The following is a 19193-nucleotide window of genomic DNA, read 5'->3' as shown; positions in this document are numbered from 1 at the left end:
AATGGATGTGAAATTTGTAATAACTCACTACACAGCTTACCTTCTTGCTAGTACTTGAATTCTCATTCCTAGGAGAAAAGAGGAACATATCAGTGTTGAACCACCGGGCTGAAGTTGGGGGTGTTCTTAAGGGAATTGTCAAAAAGATCTACTTACCAAACTCTGTGCCTCTCAGATGAGGAAGGTCCCTGTAATTTGGGTTCTTTTGATCATCTTCAATTAAAAAAGGAAAAAAAAAGAAAAAGAAAGAAAAAAGGGGGCTGCATTCTCAGATTGCAAATGCTGGAGTTACCCCACTTGAACAATCAGTCTTGGCTGCTGCAGGTGAAATTGGCTATGGCAAAGTATGCATGTTGCATAGCAGATGACTTAATTCTCTTCTCAGGCCCACCTGTACCATACAAAGAGAAGGCTGCATTCAATTCAATAACCAGGCTGGGTTGCCTGAGCTTTTCCTTGGGTATTTCTGCTTGTTCCTTAAACTTATCAGCTCTTTTGACTGGACAATTTTGTACAGAATAAATGGGTCCTTCCAAAAAATCCCATTATAGACTATGGATTTCCTCCCCCCACCCCCCGCCCAGATTCTACTTCTACTGAAGTCCAAGTCTTCTCCTGGACTTTCCCTGCTGGCAAGGCAAGAGATCATTGCTGTCCTTTGAATTGTTTTGGCTTGCTTGTTTATAGGAAGCAGTCTGGACTTCCTAATAGGCTGCACCTGTGAGAGATTTGCCCAAGCAGCAAAGTCACCAGGAAAACAGTTCTTAACCACACTACTTAATAATGATCTTTGGGATGTACTGCCTGAACTGTGGATTTCAGCATGCTGACTCACAAAATGTTTCCATGAAATGGAGCTTTTGGTCTTATTATGAGAATACTTCTTGCTGGGAATGATCTTGATGTTCGTTTTCTTTATGCAGAGATTGCTGATTTGGGGAGGGAGACGAGGATAGCCTAGGAGAGCTCCAGAGGTCAAATCAAGGACAGGAGCCAGGCCACGTGGTAGGGTAACTATAGATCCCTGTATTTTGCTGCAGTATTGTACATCAGGCACTGCATTAAGAAATCCGACACAAAAGCCACAAACTCTGCACCGTGTTCAATTCTGGCAACCTGAGTGAGCTACGAAGTCCAAGCCCAGTAGGAGGAAACCTCTACAACATGTCTGACATATGTTTGTTCTTACACACCCCTCCCTGTAATGGCACCCAGAGACTCCAGTGCTCGAGTGCATGGCTCTCTGTTTTTCAGTTTTGGAAGGTATTTACAATCCTGACAGAGGATCTTATTTCTACCATAACAGTTACTCAGACTCTCTGACAGGACACAGGACAAGATGATTTCAGGCATAAACTGACTACAGGAGAGTTCAATGTGTTTATTTTGCAGCTTTATGAAGAAAACACTGATGGATTTTCCATGCCTTATCACATCTCTTCCATGCCGTGTGATCGGCATTACTTTGGACCTTTAAGCAAAGAAAACTTTCAACTCCACTAATAGATATGAGCCAAGGAATGTTTTTTGGTGAACTCACAGGACTGCTTACAGGTCAACTAAATGCCTGTAATTACTGATAAATTCTTATCTGGGGTTGAACATAATTAAGATTTCTGTTGATTATCCAAAGCCTTGGAGATCTCTTAACTTTGCACAGTGTGTTTATTCCAATTGACATAAGTCAAGTTTTCTTGAGCCTGTAAGGAAATCCTTCTGGGATGGATGCTGAGTTGGTCAGAAGTGTTTGATTCAGTTGTGGAAGCTGAGGACTTCTGCCTTCCCCAGTGCAGTAAAATAGAGTCTAAGTTCAAGTTTCTATACTTGCTGTGACAATTTGTCCTTTCTATCCATTTTTTCTTGCTAGCAAAGTCTTCGCATGCTTTCTCAGTCTCTGCTGAGATTAAGCTGCTATACTTTAACAGACAATAGAAGCAATATTCAAGCCAGTAACTTAGATATGATGGGACTGCTTTGCTAACAGGATTTTTGAGGAGGATAATGGAGATATTTGTTCCAGTCTCAAACTCTAAAAGTTAAAACCTACAAGTTAAAACTTTCTCTTAACTTCTCGGACTCTCAGTCACTGGCAGCACAACCAGAAGTATTAGGGGTGTACAGTATGATACTACAAGTGGAGAAGATAAAACTGTGTGGCCACAGTGTGGCCTTTCCATTTTCATAAAATAGACAGAACCTTGTCTGACTGATTCTTTAAAGAACTGACCTAAGGAATTAGCTAAAAGATTAAGTTATACTACCTTCTGAAGTACAAGAATGAAGTTACAAGTGGGACACAGACTGTGTCAAGTTTTGATTTTTCCTTATTTAAATCCTCTTGCCAAATATAATTAAAACATTGCTTAGATTGCACTTATCTTTTTTTCATAGTACCAGAATACAAACACAAACATAAATTACCTCACAGTTCTCAATATTATCTTAAGATGGAGCTTAAAACCTTCTTTCTAATGTACACCTTTGACTATCTTAGGTTTTGATTATTAACAGCAAAGTTATTTTTGGAGAAGTAAATGTTTATTTCCAAATTAAAAAGACAAAAAACGTTGCTATTAAACAAATTGCTTTTCTCAGTAATCAAATTCTCCCCATCAAAACTAGACTGACTCTCAAATGAATGACCTCTTACATCAAGACTCCAGCAACAACCAGAGATAAACTGACCATTGTCACAGCACAGAAAGGGTCAAGTTTCAAGACTTATTTATTGCCCCATTTCACAAACAGAGAAGGGATGCACTGAGGATATTCAAATATTTATCAAGTATGAAGGTAATACGAATAAATCTTCTTAAAATGTTGTGGGCCAGCTCCCACAGCTGGGATTTAGCTTTTATGTTGAAAGACCTTGGTTCAAACCCACAAACTCTTTTGGGGTCACTGCATAAGTGCTTTAAGTTTCCAAAGATAAGTAAAAGATCAGGTTCATGGTCTGTTCTCCTTAATAAACAACAGTAATAATATGAATCATTCTCCCCTTTCTGAGTCAAAGCTTCCCAGAATCATTCCAAACTTCCCCCCTCCAGCCCTATTTTCTAAAAGAAATCCCTAGTAAAGTAAAATGAGGAAATTCAGTGCTTGTTTGCAAGAAGTATTCCCTCCCACAGAGCCAGCATTTTTCCACCCTTGGAAAAACACTGCTTCCCAAAATGGGGCACTGCATTACATCAATATCCCTGTACATGAACAGGCAGCATGAATTCCCCTTGTCTCTGGAGGGCAGGGCAGCCCCCAGTGTGATAAAAACCTGACCCAGCAGGTGTCTATTCCCAGCCCAGGTATCTGGTGACAGAAGTGCTGGAGCTGTGCTGCTCTGCCAGGGAACTGCACTGGCCAAATCCCCACCAAGTCTGTTCCACACAGGCACACACTGTCAGTCTCCTGGGAAACCTCTTCCTGCTTCAGTTCTGAGAGCATTTGAAACTCTTAATGGAGTATTTGACTCAGCCTTAACAAAATCAGATCGATCAGATGAAGAGGTAGAAAATGGTTACCAAAAACTATTAATTTCAGTGTTTTCTCTGGCAGAAACAAAAATAAGTTCTGGTAAGGATGAAAATGTCAGGGGAAAACATCCCCAAAGGATGAGAGAGAAACTGGAGTCACAAAGGCAAACACATGGTAGAGAATCAGAAAATCCTCCACTGGGTTCCAACTCCTAAATTAACAATATTCTGACGCACGCTGGGGAAAGGCAGCAGTGAGACAATCTGGTTGTTCCCTTTATGAGAATGAAAACAATCTCTTCTCCTTGCTCAACCTTTCACAACAATCCCATGAGGAATCGCTCCAGCCAGGGACACATAGAGCCAGCACACCCACTCAGCCAGGCTGCATGGGGGCATGTTTTCCCCAACACCAATCTCCTGGGTCCAAAGGGTCAGTCCACAACCTCCCAGCTCTTCCAGGGACTGGAATGTGTGTGGAAGGCACAAGTGACAGACCGGCAAGCCCACCTGCAGGACTCCATGGCATGTGGGAAGGGGAGGAAGGTTACCTTTTGACGGTAGAAAAGAAATGCAAACTTTAATTGCTATATATGCAGTGCCTAGCACATGTGAGCAGGGATGATAAGGAAAATACCTATAGCAGTTCAAATTGGGTTTTAAAGAGAAAGGGCTTAATCCATTTCTAATTAACTCCCACGAAATAGTGAATTGACATTCTAAGCGTATGCATGCAAAAGCAGCTGAGAAGAGAAGCTGGGTAACTCCTCTCAGCACAAGCTGGATCACTTCTGCAATCTGTAACTCATCTACGGACAGCACTCACCGTGCCAAAACTCCACGTGGCCACTTGGAACTGGAAAAGAAGCCAACAGCAGAGGACAGGCTTCCAAAGGGAACACAAAAGCAGATTCCAGCAGCTTTGCTTAGGGGCTCTATTCACGCTGCTTAACCCCACACAATGCAGCCTGGCAGCCCTTGCCTGACCAAATTAGCAGCATGTCCCTAATGAGCCTGACATCTCAGGATGCTGCCATTCACCGAAGAGTCGATGAGACTTCCCTGCTGCCTGCCCAGGTGACAGACCTGTCCCTCTCACACATGGCCACTTCCTTAGGGGCAGGCTGGCGACCTGTTACAGAGGGTTGTGATTTTGGATTTTTACAATGGTGTTTTCAGTTTACAGATAATTACAGCCTTAAGCCAAAGGGCAGAGAAAGAACTCAAATCATCCTAGATTTGCTGAAATTACTTTTGCCCATAGAACTGTGCTCAATAAAAAGATACAGAATGGGAATCCCCTGCATTGATCTCCACTCAGAAACTGCTCAGCCAGCAGTTGTCCAGGACTCTGGCAGCCAAACACCATTGTGTCCTTCCTCAGGGAAGCAGCCTTGTTGCTTGGTCTGATGTTTTTGTAAGGACCTCCATCCCTCCACCCACTCCAGTTCCAATCTCCAATGTCAGACACTAAATAAGAGCCTTCTTACAAGCATTCCCAACCAAAAAGGAACTGATTGGTAGATCTGAGTCTTCTTGACCTTGAATTTTTTGATGGATATATGATTCAAGATGAGCTAGCACCACACTACTGAACTTCAAACCTAAGCTGTGAAAAGGCTTGGATAGAATTGTTCAATATTTAATTACGAAGTTTAGTCTCCTGATAGATGATGTTATCTAGATTCAGAATTCTGTGGTCTAGTTCTATTCACCTCTTTCCTCCCTAGTGTGTATTCAAGGGCTCTCACAAACAAAATTTTCATAAAAACAGAACCATCAGCCTAAAGGACACTTCAACTCTTACAAACCTCCCTAAATGTTTACAGTGCAAATGTAGCATGGGAAGCTTTCTTCTCTAAATTAGAATTCAGCTGGGTTGATCTCTAAAGCAGTTCAGACAGAGAGTGTAACCCCGAGGTTTTTCCTAGGCTTCATCCTACAGCTGGCTCTTTCACTGAAAGATGGAGTGCTATGATACTGCACTGCGGATTCAAAAGCAGGATACTGGGCATAAGATACACATTCAAAGTGCCTGCAAGGATCAAACATAAAAGATACAGAGCATAGTGCTGCTTTCAGAGAGATGAAAGATGATGATTTGTTCTATGTTAGATTAAAATCTTCCAATATCAGGTCAGCAGCCGCAAGACTTGGGAAAGCTGTAATGACACTTTACTCACACTCTGCATATTAGGTAGGCAATTGCCATAGTAAGGAGACCTCAGCTATCCCAAACTGCAGCCTCTTTAACCTGGGTTAGTTAAACTGCTTTCCAGCCTGTGGTTCTTTCCTCATTATTTAAGCACAGACAGGAGGAAGGTGCATGATTTCAAGCAGGATGGCAGCTGAAATAGCTCACTGAAATCCGTAGTGACTCCTGGTCATCCGAACAGGACCTGCACATCTGCGTGAAACATGGGCTCCAGTATGTCAAAGCCAAAGTTTCCAGCTCTAACAGCCTCATTCTCCAAGAGACAAATTTCACTGATAACAATTGCTTCTCCAGACCACGACTGTCTTTCATTCTCAAATCCTTGTTTCATCTCACTAACAAAGCAAACAGTACTTCAGCAGCCTGGAGATGTCATGCACAGAGAGTTAGGCAGTCTCATGGAGCTATTTTACATTTTAAAAAGCACTTATATTTTTACATGTCTAAATGTTATGACTTACATTAAAAAAATAAAGTCAATCAACATTTCTATCTGTTAACACTACAAAAAATTTTTTTTAATTTCACATAGGATATTTTTTCTTAAATTCCTTTGAGAAGGAAGTTTCAAAACTAATCTGAGTGGAATTCTGGGTAGACAAAATTCTGAACAGAAGACATTTTGCTATTTGCCCCAACACTGACAAAACTCTGACAACAGCAAAGCATACAACTCGCTCTGTCCAAATGATACTTCTGTTCAGCTTTTTTCACACTTACTTAAGATGCTCTGAGAATAGTTGTAAAAAAATATCCTGATCCTAATAAAACCTAAGTAATACCAAAAAATAAGGAACTATTCCTTCAAAGTAAAGTTCTTAAAAAACCCCAAGCAAACCCTTCAGTTTCACCTATATGCCAGCTTTCTAAAAAGGAAGTATTGCTGAAGAGTCTTATCTCCTATAAAATGATCTGAAATTAAAGCAGAACAATTTAAAAAAACCCTCAAACACCACCAAAAAAGTCCTCTAAACCACTTCTGTGACCCTCTTGCACTGTTGGCTCTCCAGAGGGAGGACTGCAAATGAAACGAATCCATGAAAGCAGCAGTACACATTGGTTTCAACTGGTTTTGAAGTCTCACCTCCTTTTCTATCAAACAAAAAACCCACCCTTTTTTGCTTAAGCCAACTGAACAATAATTTGCTTTCACACAAGCTCAGATACCTTACAGTAATTACAATAATAATTTGAGTCTTGATTTTAGAAGTTAATTTCTCAGCCATATTGCTTGGGGGAGGAAAAAAGGGCAAAAGAAACCTCCAAAGCATAGATAATAGTAGCAACAAAGATATTTGGGTTCAGATTTCTCTGAGAGGCACTAACCTAACCTTACTCTTGCTGGTTTAATGGTATTGCTCATCCTTGTTTTCTGCATCTTGCAGAGCAAGAAGATATGGGAGGAGATGCAGATTTTTGTCTCAAATCTGCCACTGTGGACTTTAGATCAGAAAGAATTTCTGGATGGAAGACAGAGAGAGAAGATACATCCCACATGACACAACCCAACACCACACAGAATACAACCTTACTTAAGAGAGAAAAATACAGATAGGAAGCTGTATTTAATTCCTGTCCATTTTACTAATTATTCCAAAATGTATGTCTGTGCTCAGTGCTGCTAATCAGAGTGTGCAGAAACAATACCCTCTCTGCACTTAGAGCCAAATTTAGAGATCTGCTGTCCAGTTCATAAAGTTTAGGGTTTCTATGAATAAGCTTAATTAAGCCTTGGAGAATATCCAGGCTTCAGGACGTAATTCCCACACAGAGCCTTTGAAACAAGATTTCAGCATCAATCCTCCAGGAGACAAATGGATTTGAGTGATATGGCATCATATTTTTTCTCCTTTAACCTGAGACAGCTTAAAATGGAATATTGTTATTGAGCAGGAACCAGCTCTTCCTTTATGTATTTTGTGTATTATATCCTGGAATTTATCCAGATGCATCATCAGAAAGCATCCAGAAATAAAACGAGGAAAAGAGTATATGAGCAGCCCCAAGCTAAAATGAACAGCCCCTTACCCTTGTTTTTTTTTTTTAAATTCATTCCATGTACCACCAAACTGCTGGAAAAACTCTTTCTTCCCAAGCCCTCTCTTCTCCCTGCCTCATCACAGGTTCCCATTCAAGGCCAGTGACTCAACACCTCTACAGGGAAAACAGTCCAGGCTGAAATTTATACCCAACAGGATGGGAGAATGTTAAGATCATTTCAAGGAGGAAGGAAGGAAAAGCCATTAGCAGTCAGAAAGGAAGCACATTTCAATAAGGCTCTTTTGTCTTTAGAAAAGGGAAAGCATGCTAAGAAAAGTTCTCCCCACTACCACAGTTGCGCTTACATAGGCTTCTTGCTTGGAAAAATCTTTGATTTTGGCAAAAACGACACAAAAGAAGAAAAAAGCTAAACTGCTTAAGAAAAGAAACCTTCTAAATAACAATAACACAGATTTGTTCTGGAAGAGATGTAAATATTTGCACCTTCCAAGTAAAGAGGAGGAGTCAAGGCCTGAAGGTGCCAGATAAAGAACATGCACAGAGTCATTTTTCACAGGAGCAATGACTGCCTGTCAGAATGGCTCTGGGTGAGTGGCTGGGCACACACCAGGGACGTGGTGCTGGACCTTCTTTTCTTTTCTGCCTCACAAAGAACATAAGAAACAACACCCCAGCGTGTTGAATCCCAGAGGATTCTCTGGTTGCCTCTGTGAGCCCACCAAGGTACAAGAACTCTTTATCACACAACTGTCCACTCCAAAATGGAGAATTCAGCAGGGACACAGGGCAATGAGGTGCTGCTGCAAAGGAGGTAATGCTACTTGGAAACATAAATAAGTCTTTGATGCATTTTTCTTCTACTACAGTGAGCAAATCCTGGAAACAGGCAAGTGTACAGAGCTGGGAGAAATGCCAGGCAGGTTCCTCCCCAAAATGGCATCTCCCTGAGCTGCAGGGGCTGTGGGACCATCCATCCACTAGCACGGAGCTGAGGGCCTGTGCAGAACAGCAGTTCTGTCCTGGTGTCCCTGCTTGTAGCACATGCCTGGGTAGTTTTTCCAGAGAAGGTGCAGCTCCTCCTGCAGCTGTGCCCATCCATCTGTTTCCTGCCTTTGATGAAAACTCTGCAGCTTGGCTAGGCTGGATTTGAGCCTTAACAGGAATTGTTTTACTTTATTCCAACCCTCTCCAGTGGAAATCAGATGCATAAGCACAGCTATCTCTCAAGATCACAGAAGTATTATGGGTTATCATATTAGCTCCCTTCCATCTGACAACTCCAAGAATAGGAACATTATGTACCTGTCACTGCTTGTCCCCAGTGAACAAAGCCATAGGACTTTATGCTTTCATTGACAAGTTTAGGCCAAGAAGAACAAGTTTAAAGCACCCCCAACCCAACCACCCAGTGGTGGGTGGCACCAGCTCCAGCCCAGAGCACCTTTGCATACACTGCAGACACAGCTTAGCCTGGTTTGTGCCACCACACATAATGTGCTCTTCAGAAAAGGGCCAAACAATAGAAGATTTGTGAGATAATGTACTGGAGCAAAGCTGAGCACTTAACATTTTGAAAAGCAAGGGCCTGATGGGGCCGAGCAGAGGCACACACTGAACAAAACCTTTCAGAGGCAGACTGGAGCTGCCCACATGTTACCAGCTACCGGCCTCCGACACGCACGAACTGAGGCTCGATTGTGTAACGCAGATCAGAGCCTTTCACCAGAAGCCTGCAAATTGAAAAGCTCTCTTAAGTTTTCAACAGTGGGGCTGTTAGCAGGAAGCACAGTTCATGTGACCCTCACTGCCTTCCCCAGAAGAAAAGCACCGGCAAAGAAATGCAATGGAGAGTTGGGATCAGCACTTCTGTGATAGTAAAACAGATCCTAATAACATCTGCTGCCCTTTATTTTATCTGAGGAGGCTTTTCCTAAGCATATTTCAACTCTCCGCTTCAGCTGAATAGTTTTTGATACAGGTGTTCTTAACTTATTTAGCTTTCTTACAACAATTATTTAGACTAAGAACCTATTATTCTTCAGTTATGCCCAAAGCATAACATTGCTTGAGCTCAGGAAAGCAAACTCCCTTCCCAGGCCTGTTCCTAGTAGCTGTGGTGTTGGACTGCTGCCCAGGCCCTGCTGGTGACGAAGGAGCCACACGCTCACCTGAGCAGACTTGTCCCTCCCCAGCTGGGGACCAGCACAGCTTCTCCATGGAGACAGCTGGGGCTGGATCTCCTGACTCCTCCACACAAGGAGCCAAAAGCTGGCAGCCCCAGCCCTGGCACGAGCTGCGCCGCCAGCGCACTCTCTGCAACACACAACACACTCTGCGATCCTTGCCTGACACTGTGCAAAGAAGGCACCACTGCTGATTTAAGAGCACTCTGGACTGCAGTTGTGGGAATCAGGGACAGTATTTTGGCCAAGCATCTCATCTGGCTTGTTCCAACACTCCTTTTCAGGCAACTGCTACTGTCTACAGTCACAGACAGGATATAGGGCTAGGTGGACCCAGCACAGCTGAATTCATAGTTGCAAAAGAGCTCTGTAAGAGGAAATACATATCAACACAGATTAAGTTTTTTAGGTGTCATACTGGGAATAATTTGGCCTGCAGAACTTTGGCAACAAGGGTTGAATAGCATGCTGCGACTTCCAGATCTGCATGCCTCACAGAGCTCCTCAGTCAAACAGCAATTCTCATCAAGAGCCTCTCTGGTCATTCACTGTGAAATACTCTGTTCAGAGGAAAAACTACTTTCAAGTTAAAGCAGGGATTTTTGATTTAAAATTATTTTTAAACCTATTGCTTCTTGGCCTGAAGCCAGTAGACAAAATTCCATTTATATTTATAGATCAGATTACCTCCTCATCATTCACACATCCATCTGTTTAGAAGGTACACTTTTCATTTATACCTTCTTAGGGGAAAAAACAAACAAACAAACCCCAAGCCTTTAAATTTTTTCATAGCCTTTCAGTGACTATAACTGAAATTAACAGCACCCACATGGGCATAACTTCATTTCATTGCTATTTGTCATATAAGCCTACATAGCATAAATACAATAACTTAAATGACAGTAAGAAGTAAGGAAATGGACAGAAACCTGTAGAAATATGAACAAGCCTGTAGAAAGATAAATAAACCTGGGGTGGGGGTTTGGGCTATCTGAAACTGAATGGAGCTCCTGCCTGCCAACACCCTCCTCGCTTCCCATGCTGCCAGAGCTTAACACCACACTACAGGCTGTAAAACCCAAACCAGGAAAAAAGGAACAGGCCAATACACTCCTGTACAACTAACAATCACTTTTAACAAACACTACCTTGGATGGATGCTACAATCAGACAGATTAAAGATCTGGAGGAGGGGGGGGCGGGTTTTAGGGTTTTTTTTTTTAGTAAAAGCTTGTCATCTGCCTCACAGACAGATATGTAATGCAAATTCATGTTACAGACCACAGATAACAAAAAATGTTTGGATAGTTCCCTCCTCAGGCATACTCACAAACAAGAACAGTATATCAGTATCTCTTCACACAATCCTTCCCCTTTGCAGTTATCTCAAAATAGTTCAACCTGCAGAAATTCAAACTTTAGTATCTGCTGCTACAGTAAGCAAGAGGGAACCACGCCTAAAATGGAAATGTTGATTATCAAAGCCATTCATGCTTTGGCCCAGATTTTGGCAGTGGCAGCTTAAATCCTGGCCCGAATATCCCCCTGCTGCCCCCGTTTCAGCCCTGGCACAGCCCCACAGAGCAGAACAGCCCTGAACCGAATACCTGAGAGCCAGTTCCCCACAACAGCTCTTCCCAGAACTACTGTCATTCCCCCTTACCTAGGCAGGTTAAAGATAATAACGCTAATATAAAGGAAAATATTTACTTAAGCTGTAATCTCAACAGTGATTATTCTGGAACGAGCAGTGGTAACAATGCCTCCATCACTGTGAGCAAAGGCCTGTTCTGCAGAGCGGCCTTGGAAGCCCCACCTGCATCTCTGAGCTCACCTGCCAGCAGCTGCAGATGCTTAGTCACCTCCTCAGCACAGCAAACAACCCAGCAGCCTCGTCTGTGCCTGCCTCTGATTTCATTTGCAAAGTTACAGATGTGCCTACTCAAAAGCACCCTTTACAGGCAGCTCCTCACGACATTAAAGCCCCTTTACACTTTCTGAATAATTCTAGCTGCCTGTACAGCAGGGATGTTATTTGTTATCCCATCTTTAGGGATTACAGTGGAATTACTTTGCTGTATATTATCCTCTACCCAAATATTCAAAAATCACGCTGACTGCTTGTCTGTGCAGGAAGTAAGAGTTTCAGCTGTATCAAAGGGGAGGAAAAATCCAAGCTGTGTCTACAGTGAACCTCCTCTCATGTCCCTCCCCCCACCTGGTACTGTGCAATTTCAATGTCAGCACTACTGTAGGTTCAGCCAGGCTGCCAAAGCCTGCTTAAAAACTGAGCAACGGAGATTAGAGATGGAGTGGCTCAAAAATGAAGTTAAGCAAAACCTTTATGCATTTATCATAAAATGATAGGCTTCATAGTCCATGAGGATATTACTTGGAAAACAATCTGTAACTGTGATGAATTTCCTTAAGCTTCTGCAACCACAGGTCTGTACAAAATGGGATTAATTCAAAGCCTTATCAGCAAAAATTCATATGGGCCAGTTCATGGATCCTGCTTTACAGGGTTAAAATTTAAGCTATCTGGTATACTATGGAGGAAAAAAATTGTTTTTATAACCACACTTAGGATTCTCAGAGCACAATTCCGCCCTTGAGCAGGTTTGCTATTTCATTGTTAATAATGAAAGCCTAAAGGAAAAGCTCAAAGCAACTAAAAGGAAAAAGAAGAAATCACAAAGTATTTTTTTTGCATTTAAGTCTTCTGCTGACTTAAGTCTTCTGACTGCCATTTCCCCAAAATGAATATTTATTATACTCCTTAAACAAAGTAGGTTTTAATCCATGGTTCAGTTTTGAGATAATACTGAGCATACTATGGGGTTTAGTTCCAGTCTTGTTTTCTTGAGGTACAAGCCGTAGGTGAGAACACCCTGAACAAGTGTTTCTTTTGCTGCTGATGTAGAAAACAAAGCTTGGGCATCCTGGGGGACTTTTTTCAAGTGCAGTGAGCCACATGTCTGTCTCTCCAGTGATATGACAGCAACGGCCTCTCCCATCACTCAGAGAGGCAGATCCATGAAGCAGCAGCTTGTGTTCATGGGCCATCAATTGGATTAATCCTGCTGTGAGCAGATGGCTTTCCCTCACCTTACAGCATGGAGGCTGTGATAAAGACATCAGTCATGGATAATTCAAGTTATCAGAAGCTCCATCAGAAGCACATATAGGATGCTGACTGCACACCAGCTGGCTTCAGAAAGAGGGTTTTGACTCGAGTTTGCACCATTTTGATTTCGAACCAGCCTTTTCCAATTTTGCAGAAGGTTGGCAAGATTAGTAAAGGCAGATTAAGATTAGTAAGGATGGATTTATGCAAAACTAAAATAGACTTGATTTTAAACTCCATGACGTTGTTCCCACAATGCAACAGATTCTTCTTTTGAAATTACAGTAAAGTGATATAAATTTGCAAAGAGGGTAGCCCTTAGAATATTCTGAAACTTCCTCAATATTATCTTTCAAGCAGAAAAGTTATCTCAACAAATCAGCTCTACCTCTCCTCCCAAACCCTCAGTGTGTGATGTTAACAGTGAGATCCTCTTCCCAAGATACTGGGTCCTGGGAAGCTGCTGCAACAGCCACTGAACTCGAGAATCTAAAGCAAGAGATCAAGCTGAATCTGCAGTAACCCCAGTTTAATTTTTGGTTACAAGGCCAGGCCAGTTTCTCCACTCAAGGAGCTCTAAGATTTAAGAAATGCATGTTAATTTTAGCTGAACTGTGATCAGCATTCTTATTAAGAAGTGCATACTACGTTTAGCTAAACTGTGATGGGCATTCCTATCTGGGAACATTAATTAACAGCATCTCTTTCCACGGAAGAAAACACAAGAAGAAACTAGACTTGTGAATCAAAGCATAAACAAAGACATCAAGTACAAACACTGTTGTTCTCAGAGATGCTGACCTCTGACAGGCACTAGGAACACCGAAGCACAATTACAAGAGTCACCAATGCCTTGATGGAAGCCAGCAGCCTGTGATCTATTTGAAACACTTTCCTCACCCAACACTTAATATATCAGCTCCAAATTTTCCAGTCTGTTTGCAGTTTTTAACAGCATAAACCAATACTCAGCCTGTAATGAGTTCCTTTTAAAATGTAAATCTCACTGGATGCAATTCTCCTCGGCTCCCAGAAGAAATGACTGCTAACTCCATGCCTTGGCCACTGGAACCTCATTGGTCCCAAACCACTGCGGGACTAAAACTGAAAAATTTGCAGAGGTTTCTATTAAAGGGCAGGAATGCAACTAATGGCAATCTCAAGGTGTTTATGATACCAATATTCAAACAAACCTGATTTCAGAATTTGAAATCACATATTTGGCTGGTAGAGTTGATTGAGTACTTAAGACTTTCAAGGCACGTGACTTACACCACATGATATTCTGACTACAAATTTGGCTCGTGTCAATAAAGCACATGCTAAATGGATTAAGGGCTGGCTAACTGACAGATCTCAAAGTAGTTGACAGTATAAAATCACTGGGGAATGAAATTGCTTTAGTTTGGTTTTGCATTTATCAGAGTTAGTCAAATGCTCATGCAGATACTTAAAAATGCTGAAGTCTAGATATAACCAGTTCCTTGGAAGAAATGTTCTGCTAACACATAGATTGGCAGAATGAAATAAAAAATAAAAGTATAAAGAAGAAAGAAAAATGTGCACATATTCAGTCGACATCGGTTAAAACAGGCAAAGCCAGAGACAGAGCCTCACCTCTGGTAACACAGAGCAGAGGCAACTGCTCCAGCAAAGAGGATGTCTTAAAGAACTTCAGCATCCTGGCAGGTGAGTGACTCAGGAGCAGCCACTGCCACAGCACAATGAATAAATGACTCACAGAGCCTTCAGCCTTCGGAAATAAGGAAACAGAAAGTCAGGATGTGATTCCGTGGCACCACTGATGTATTACGTTCAAATCACAGTATCCAAATTTTCAAATTTGCATTGGAAAATTGAAGGTGGCAGAAAAGAAGCCACCATGAAAAAAATCTGTGTTGAAACTAAAAGGTTTCTATAGGAGGCTTTAAAGATGCTTTCTGTTGGGAAGTGACAATTATAAACAGCAAGAAGTAATCCTGAGGAGATGCTAAAGGACTCTTGACACAATGGGGCTCAGTCCCAGAAGCTGCTGCACAGTTCAAGCAAGACAAATTAGAAATATGATACCAAGTTATGGGTGAGGAGAATTAGTTACTGGAAGAAAACAAGAAGTAAAACATCGAATCCTGTACTTGGTATCATTAGATCAAAACTATCAGCGTTTCAGAAAAATCAACAAGGATATGGGAATGCCCATGGGTGAGAGATGGTGAAACAAGATAATTGTTCCTTTTAGCTGTACCTTTTTTTACATCTGTGCCAGATCCTGCACAGACTTTCAGGTATACCTGCGGGCATGTACACCTGTATCATTCTAGTAAGGGCTGGATATGAAGTAAACATTGAGTTACTTCAATATTAAATTTGAGAGTGGAGAAAGTAAAGGAAGTAATTCAAGGCTATGATGACAACACAGACAGAAACATTAAGGTATTAAATTAATATTGACATTTTCTAGCCAAAATTAGCACTTGGGAATACCAAATCAATATTAAAATCTCCCTTGAACATTATAGGGGACAAGAAGGTATTACAGCTGGCTGGATTTTATATACACATTTACATATTCTTGCAGTCATTCTCTTAGACCCTTATCACACTGCACCTTAAACATTAAGTTAAAGAGATATGTTTTCCAAACTTCACATGCATTTTGAAAGCTTCCTGTACCAGAGCCTCTTAATTACATATTGTATGCCTACAATTAGGTATTAAAACAAGTAAGAATGAAACAGGAAGGGAAGCAAAAGCTATGCAGAAAAAAAACCAGCAAAACTACCTGCACTCATTCAAAAACAATACTGCAAGGCAACTTTTATGTTTAGACTACTGGGCCTCAAATTTCCATTATGTGAAGTTTCAATTCATAATTCAGCAGCCATAGTCAGGTTTTGTTTGCAGCTGAGCTAAGTCCTAGCCTTTTCTTGGATTAAATCCAAACTCTAAAAAGGGCAAGGAGGCCATCTCTAAGAAGGCAAAAAGACATTTAATCTATTCAGGAGCTTTCAAGACCAGTCAATATTAAAAAGCATCACATGTTCCTTGTCCAAGGCTCATCCAATACAATCCCCTAAGGAGTAATGGAAAGGTTTAAGACCCAAACCTACTAAACTGGAATATTTACAAAGGAAAAAAAATAAAAGTTTGAGAGATGATTCCACTCATATCTGCCCTGGATATTAAAATACAAAACACTGCTTCCCTTTATTTCCTTATCAAATCAGGAGTGGACTCATCATCCAGTTAGAAACAGATGCACCAGGATTATGTCAATGTTTTTACTGCTCACGAAGCTCTAATGTCAAAAGATAAAGTGACCCCATATGTGTGTCTGTGCAAGTGTTTGTAAGATCAGGGGTTTTTTTTTAATTCATGAATGTTAAAGTCAGGAAATTTTAGACATTCAAATTAATCAAGGAGGGAGGAAGAGCAGTGAACCAATAAATCAGCAAACTCAGAAACTATTTATGGTGAAAACATAGCACCAAGCTTAACTTGTTTATTTGCAATTTCAGATGTTCAAACTGGTCACACTGGCACAAGTGAAATCTAGAGATCCTTCTAGAAACTCAGATATTAGATAGATGGTAGATTCAAACATTTACAGTCTTAAATCTTGTATACACAGGTCCCAATTCAGTCTTTTTCACATTCAGTCATGCCTTTCAAAGAAAACAACAGAATCTCTGCTTAAGATATAGACAGCTTTGCAAAGTTAAAGATAAAACCAAACATTTTGCTTCCAAGGTGGTGGGTAATGAACCTCTGATCATCTCTCTGCATAGTTTCCAGGTCTCCTTCAAAATATGAGTGTGATGGAGCAGCCTCCCATTTCCACAGATATTCTCTGACACTTGAGCATGATGGAGGAAAAAGCCATTTGCCAAAGCTGATTCCCTGAGAAAGTCCAAGGGATAGTGGAGTTTTGCTGACAGGAACGATGTGCAGCCATCAGTCCTTGGGTGAAGGCAGCCAACATGAGGCAACATGAATGCTTTGCTTGGAATTGCAGCCCTCCTCCTCTTTGGCCCCAGCATGATGCATTACAGCAGCCCAGTCATGCAGGACCCCCCTCCTTCCCCTCCTCTGCTTCAGAGGGAGAGAGGATTTTCAAAATTCTTAAGAAAATAACACTTGTTTGATAGCAGAGCATGAGTTCAGCAAGCTCAGGCTCCTACCTCTAACAGCAGCCAACAGCACATGCTTAGGAAAAAACCCCTAAGAACTACTCATTCATCACTTCTTATCTATTCCAGCATTCTTGTGCCACTGACAGTAAAGCTCAGGGCAGACAGAGCCAGCAAGCTCATAATTTAGCACCAACAGTAAAATAGTCCATTCTCATTCAAAGCAAGACATCTGAGCTATCAGAAATTTGAAGCAGTTCAAGACACAAGATGAAGGGCAGGTACATCTATCAACTGTGCTTTTGGTTGAATGCACGTTTTTCATAGTGCTGGATTTGATGACCCATGAAGTTCCTCCCAGCAATAATATCAAATCAAACAGCACTTTGTTTTCTTTGACTTCAAGCAGTGAGATGAGCCCCAAAGAAAAACAACCCAAGGATCACAGCTGTATTTCAGAGGAAATGTGTTTCAGGTTTGAGGTAGTCTCCTCTCTGTCATTTGGTCTCATTTGACAGGCTCAGGTATTTCTTACAGCTCTTCCCATTGTTTTAGAAATATATGTATATATAGTTCATATATAAAGAGACAAGTCTAAGTAAAGATGATCTGTCCACGCTGGCCAACTCACTGGTCAGCTCCTGCCAAATGATGTGCAACAGCTAAATGCTGCTGCTTCCTCCTGAGCAGAAATGTTCACTTGTGTCACCCTTCCATTTCAGAAAGAGCAATGCTGTTCCAGGCTTCCAGCTCTCTTCTCAAATGTGAAAGCTGACCAATGAATTCAGAAATTATTCAGCTGACAGGGCAATTACCAGATCCTGGCATTTCCTTAGGAAGCAGTCAAAATAGAGTAAATAGCCTTATACAGTATTCAAGTTCAATCTGGGCATCTTTGGTTGGAATACCAAAAATAGTAAAGAGAGATAAGAAGTTGCTCAATAGGAATGTCTTTTTAAAAGCAGAAACTAGGAATGTAACATTTGCAGATATCTGTGAAGCTGGGAAATACCAGTATCGGAATCATCCCAGCAGCACGCAAACTCTAACTGTAACATTCAGTGGTTTTCAGCACCAGACCTCTGGCAGGTTAGTTCTTACCATCAGGGAGAATCCACCTGGACACAGCTTGCCCTTAGTAAGCCATTTCAAACCTGGCCTAACAGTATGTTAGTAGTTTCTGTTATCTTTTGAGGTGAATTTTGGTTTAATCTCTTCTGCAGAGTTAGATGATTAGAACTTGCTCAATAAACATTTTTCATTAAAAAAAACCAGAAACTATAACTATGTTTCCTACAATAACACCACACAGCATGGCCAGGTATTCACATCTGTAGTTTTCACTTCTTATGCAATTATGTAGTCTGCTTTGTGTGTTACTAATTAGGTGATTTTACCATTCTATTGCATTTTATATAAGGGCCATTTATATAACATCTAATCTCACTAAGTGTCAGAACTAAAAGCTCATTGTTCTCAGGCAGGAAGGCAATAAAATGATCCCAGCAGAAAAGGCAAAGGCCTGCAGGGTCAGTTGCCAGGGGCCACTAACCAAGCACCTCCAGGCTTTCCACCCACCTGAAATAAAGCTGTGCTCTGGAAATGGGTCTCCTTATGAAGGAAACTGTGCAAGCAGGTCAGAAAGCAATGGCTGCCTCAGGACCTCGGGTTATCACTACAGCAGAGCCTATTTCTGTTCTTTTCTTCTGTTCTTTTCACTAAGATGAAAGCAGTTGATGGAGACACTGACGCAGACATTTTGTACCAGTTACTATCACAGGTCGTTGTTCTAAGATTTATGGCACATGAGCAGTAATGCAGAGACACTGACAAACTATACCAAAGAAACAAAACCCATTGTTAGTGAAGGCCATGATGAAGCAGCATCAGCCATTTTTCTAGGTATGTAAATTAAAAAAAAAAAATCCTTCTTTCTGCTGTGAAATAGCACTCTATTTAACAATTTATTTAACCAAATATTTTCCAGCTCAGGAGAGATGTTGTGTAGGAATCAGGCACTCAGATTTCACTTTAGCTTACAGCTCAGCAAATCGAGTGTAGGTGTGG

The 19193-nt window shown here is 41.3% G+C and overlaps 1 protein-coding gene across 5 annotated transcripts in view; it reads right to left on the bottom strand.

Annotated features, from left to right (window-relative positions):
* The window catches only part of ZDHHC8 (zinc finger DHHC-type palmitoyltransferase 8), a 112457-nt gene that overhangs the window by 54208 nt on the left and 39056 nt on the right, over positions 1-19193 (bottom strand). Inside the window, exons 2-3 of one of the 5 annotated variants that reach the window (XM_038151953.1) lie at positions 157-213; positions 41-68 (exon numbers count right to left, since the gene is read on the bottom strand). The exons of 3 other annotated variants lie outside the window; for them this stretch is intronic. The gene's annotated coding sequence lies outside the window, so the exon portion shown is untranslated. Of the gene's footprint in view, positions 1-40; positions 69-156; positions 214-19193 lie in introns of those variants that run through there. One more of the 5 variants, XM_038151952.1, reaches the window with a different exon arrangement.

Source organism: Motacilla alba, chromosome 15 (assembly GCF_015832195.1).
Source record: "Motacilla alba alba isolate MOTALB_02 chromosome 15, Motacilla_alba_V1.0_pri, whole genome shotgun sequence".
Classification (NCBI taxonomy): domain Eukaryota; kingdom Metazoa; phylum Chordata; class Aves; order Passeriformes; family Motacillidae; genus Motacilla; species Motacilla alba.
The sequence above is the reverse complement of the archived record's forward strand: the minus strand, read 5'-3'. Positions and strand labels throughout refer to the sequence as shown.